The following is a 5,191-nucleotide window of genomic DNA, read 5'->3' on the forward strand; positions in this document are numbered from 1 at the left end:
TTCTGTTGTTCTGGCTCTAAATGACTGGATGATAATCATCATTACAACCATCAATAACCATCATTACACTGTGAGGACGTCTGGGCTCAAACACTGAGATCACAGCAGCAAACAGACGCTTTGTTACCTGATGCCTCTGAGCTGTTTCTTGATTAAATGTCACCTCATCAAACCTCTGGTTTCTGGTAACGTGTCCTCTGAGTTTCATGATTCATCGCTGACACCAACAACTGTGGTCGTCCTGTTTCCTGTCGTCCTGTTTCCTATTGTTGACTCTCTCTCTCTCTGAACGTGAATAAGTTCATGTTTCACTGAGAATCTGTTAACAACAAATAAAGGAGGCGTCTGTTCTCTTTATGTCACATCTCTGTGAAGGTTTTTAAATGTGTTGTTTACCTTCATGGGAGACTTATTTAATGCAGCATGTGTCCCCCTCCCAGCCTTATCACCCCCCCCCCCCCCCACACACACACACACACACACACACCTGCGACATGAAGCAAACTAACTACCAAACAAATTCAACATGTGAAACAAGTTACAGCGATAAACAAGAACCAAACATGGAAATCACGTGATACCACAAATGAACAAACAGGGCAACACTGGACGCCACAGCACCACCTGGCTGCTGGATGACAAAGTGGAACAGAAACACTTAAAGTTCTATCTTTGTTCCACCACCACCCAACATCTCTGGTGCATGTGTTCATTATTTTTAATACGTTTGATGATGTAGTATCATGATGTGATGACAGTATCTAAGGACAAAAATCAAAAGACACATTTAGATAATTTTCTTATATTCTGTACATTTGAACCTATGTAAAAAAAAAATAAAAAACTTCAACCATAACCACAGACTAACAGCTTACGAATGTGTTTGAATCATTTTTTCAAATGACCAAAACTGTAACGTGATTAATATGAGTATGAAACATGATACAGCAAGGATACAGGCAGGATGGTTAGAAATAGAAACGAGCAGCGAATTTTGTTACATTACAGACTTTTGGTTAAGAAAAGTCTGTAAGTTAACTTAAAAATTATTGAGTCGTCACAATAAGCCAATTGTGGTGACATTTGGCAGTAAAAGGTGAATGAAATGACACAGAACTGAAAGAATATCAGCTGACATAACTCATAACACATATATGTATTCAGATGTTCTTTTATTACTGGATATGGTGGATGATGATTTCCTGCTACAACCAGGCCCAGTGTCTGTCCATTATTGAGGCACTGATGCCTGGGTGCACAGATCTTTGTGTTTTGTGTCACTTGAATTTGTGTGGTAAACAAAAGACACCAGAGGCAAGTTTACACCAGGAGTCTCTAGCTGTGAGCTTCTGTGCCTTAACCACTATGCTGTTGGTCCTCTGAGGGAGACCTACTGTATGGACAGACACTAAATACCTTCATACAGCATTATGTAAACAGAGCCTTGCATTGAATGGCACCTTTAAAGTTATGGATCAATGAAGAATTTTCTTTTTAAGCAGTTTACAAATATATCTGGTTTTCATGGCTCAGGTGAAGTTGTGTGGAAGTTGAGTCATGTCAACTCTTTCAGTCTGGTGTGCTTCTTGGGGGAGGGTTCATCACACCTACTCACTTTTGTGTCTTTTGTGCACGTAACGAGCCAGTTCTTTGCAAGTGTGAAGTGAAGCCAAACTGGAGGATAATATGGTACTTCCCTCAGACTGAGGAAGCTTTTGGTCATTGTCAGTTGTCATTTATTCCTGGCTGGTTTAAAAAAAAATGTCAGTAAATTTAGTGCTAATCATTACAATACAGTAATACATAGTATAATTAGAACAAATAAAATATCCATGTGGATGTTGACTGAATGTTTGACTAAAGGGCATTGTATTCAAAACTGCTGTAATTTTCTACTTACTTAGACTTAAATAACTTTAAGTTCAGTTATAAACTACTTTACATTTAAAGGGCTCATATCATGCAAAATTCACTTTTTAGACATTTTGTTCCTATGACTCTATGGGTCACATATACACACACTGAGCACGGTAGAAATGCATTTCCTGCTTTTTTCACATTTTGAAAACGTAAATTTTCTCATCCAATGGAGAGAGATATCTACTGTTCTGAGGCCGTTCCCCAGGTTTCGTCACACTGGTAGGAAGTCCTCCCTGCAAATCCTGAACCACCACCCCCACAATGATCCCGAACTTCCGCCATTTCCCCCCTCTCACTGACCGTGAACAGACGAGCACGGCAGCGCCCAAGTCCTCCCATAGAAATAGTTCGGTTCTTGGGTGTTTTAACCAACACCAAAGTCTATTCACTTTACCAAGGGATCAACAAGTGAGGACTGTGTTGGTCACTTTTATTTTTAACGGACCGGTGCCAGAACCACTGCCTCAGCATTTATACGTATGTGCATTTCAAACAAGGGTGCGTACAATGCTGGATTTGTTTCATGGCTACTGTTGGAAAAAAAGGATCTATTCCTACAGTCCGTCATCCACTCACTGAAGTAAGTACATGCTTGATACTTAAAATGTTTTAAAATGTTAGTTTGTGTGTTTATAATGTAGTAACCTATGTGTGAGGCAAGTTAGTAGCTAGCTATGCTAATGGCTACAGCCAGTCGACCGAGCCTTTATCCCCTTCAAATGTGCTCATGTGGGCTCCTGCAGCCACACACTTGTGTGGAGAAAAGCTAATGACTATCGCAACGGCATCGAGCAGCTACAGGCAGGGAGCGGTGGGTCTAGCTCGCTGTAGTAAGTGCTTGATACTTAATATGTTGGTTGGTCTGTTTAAAATGTAGTAACCCACATGTGAGACAAGCTAATGGCTATCGGCATTCAGGCAGGGAGCGGTGGGTCTAGCTTTTGTCATTTTTCTGTAATCGCATTCACCTGCGGGGAACAGCTGATCGTTATCGCCCTTCCAGCGGCGACAGACAGGAAGCGGTGGATCTAGCTCGCTGTAGTAAGTTTGTGCTTGATACTTGTGATGTCTTAATATGTTAGTTGGGTCTGTTTAAAATGTAGTAACCCACATGTGAGACAAGCTAATCGCTAGAGTCGCTAACGACTACAGTGAGTCAACCGAGCCTTTGTCCCTTTCAAATGTGCTACTCTGAGTAGGTGCAATCACACACCTGTGTGGGAAACAGCTAATAGCGATGGGCCTTCGATCGGCGATAGGCAGGAGGCGGTGGATCAAGCTTTTGTCCTGTTGACGTGCTGCCGCTCCTGTTTGTGTTGCGTTAGCCGTTAGCATGCCTTCAGGCCTTTGCACTTCAGAGCTACAGCTGGTCGATCGCTACAAAAAGAAACTGCAGATGAACGTGGTTATGTTTGTTATTACCCCGTCCTGTGTCACAGCCTAAATCAACTTGTGATTTGGGGTTCTGCCATTGTTCTATCAAATTCTAACATGATTAGTTGGAATGATTACTGTGTTGTGTTCCAAGCTTAGTTGCTAATTAGTCACATCTCTACAATACCTGCTGCTTATCCGGTCAGTTACCTATAGCTTGTACCATAGCCATTATATTTGTAGGACCAATACAATTTACAGTAAATGTAACAGTCTTTTCTATACTGTAGGGGGGCACATCCCAGTTACCCACATGCAAGGAGGCTGTCAGAGAAATCACTGCAGACTGTTGGTACACAGACATCTGCTGCCCAGCTCAGGAGTGAAGGTATGTAAGTTTGTATGTACCAACAGTAAGATAGGCAATAGAAGATTTGAATTGGCAGGTTTTATATTTTTACTTGTTACAACTATGTTTATCTGTTGTTTTAGCACAGACAGGCCTGTCCTCTTGTGTGATTTAATTTTTTATTATGTTTTGTTACATTAGAGAAGGTTTTGACCTACATAATAATGAACATTTCACTAATCTACAATTCTGATTGCAGTACCTTTTGGTTTGATGAGGTGATGGTGAGGACAGCCACAGCTTCCATCTGGTAGAGGACTGCTTCCGCTCAGTCTTCCAAATAGTGATGAGAACAAGGATCACCACATCTCCCTGTTTACCCTACTTTCATGCATTTCGGCTGCAAGGCCCTGCAAAAGCTTCTGTCCTCAACCCCCCAGACTTCTTAATTAACTCAGTAACCTATACATTGCACATTGGAGTGTGAAGGTAACAGTTTGTTCTAGCTTTGGAGTAGTGGTGCATTTTTTTGGTTTACAATAAAGTTGGCTTTAACTATTATGTATTTCACTGAACTCTGTTTCTGAAGGGAAAACACTTTTATTTAGGAAATCATAGTATTGAAATTATATGTTTTTCTCTTTCTAAGGACGCCGTTCCTGTCCCTGTCGGCTCCAGTAAGGACGCCGTTCCTGTTCCTGTCGGCCATGTTGCGGCCGTTCCTGTTCTTGTCGGCCATGTTGAGGCCGTTCCTGTTCTTGTCGGCCATGTTGAGGCCGTTCCTGTTCTTGTCGGCCCTGTTGAGGCCGTTCCTGTCGGCCATGTTGAGGCCGTTCCTGTCGGCCATGTTGCGGCCGTTCCAGTCCCTGGTCCTGTTCCTGTCGGCCATGTTGCGGCCGTTCCTGTCCCTGTTCCTCTTCCTGTCGGCCAAGTAGAGGCCGTTCCAGTTCCTGTTCCCGTCGGCCAAGTAGAGGCCGTTCCAGTTCCCGTCGGCCAAGTAGAGGCCGTTCCAGTTCCCGTTCTTGTCGACCAAGTAGCGGTCGTTCCAGTTCCCGTTCCTGTCGGCCCTGTAGCGGTCGTTCCCGTTCCTGTCGGCCCGGTAGCGGTCGTTCCAGTTCCCGTTCCTGTCGGCCCTGTAGCAGTCGTTCCAGTTCCCGTTCCTGTCGGCCCTGTAGCGGACGTTCCCGCTCCCGTTCCTGTCGGCCCTGTAGCGGCCGCTCCCGTTCCTGTCGGCCCTGTAGCGGTCGTTCCCGTTCCTGTCGGCCCTGTAGCGGTCGTTCCCGTTCCTGTCGGCCCGGTAGCGGTCGTGCCCGTTCCTGTCGGCCCTGTAGCGGCCGTTCCCGCTCCCGTTCCTGTCGGCTCCCGCAAAGATGCCGTTTGTGTCCCTGTCGCCCTCGGAGCCGCAGCTCCCGCCGGCCTCCAGGAGGAGGCGGCACCGGCTGCAGTTCCTGCTGCAGCTCCCGCGGACCTCCAGGAGGAGGTCGCGCCTGCTGCAGTTCCTGCTGCAGCTCCCGCCGACATCCAGGAGAAGGTCGCACCTGTCGTGGT

The 5,191-nt window shown here is 45.2% G+C and overlaps 1 long non-coding RNA gene across 1 annotated transcript; it reads left to right on the forward strand.

The window, feature by feature from the left end:
- Positions 1-3,452: 3,452 nt before the first annotated feature.
- LOC129603796 (uncharacterized) lies at positions 3,453-4,204 on the forward strand. The gene is made up of 2 exons (XR_008694018.1): positions 3,453-3,682; positions 3,903-4,204. It is a non-coding gene; the product is annotated as an uncharacterized LOC129603796 (long non-coding RNA).
- The last annotated feature ends 987 nt before the right edge of the window (positions 4,205-5,191 follow it).

The sequence above is a fragment of the Betta splendens genome, chromosome 2, assembly GCF_900634795.4.
Source record: "Betta splendens chromosome 2, fBetSpl5.4, whole genome shotgun sequence".
Classification (NCBI taxonomy): Eukaryota; Metazoa; Chordata; class Actinopteri; order Anabantiformes; family Osphronemidae; genus Betta; species Betta splendens.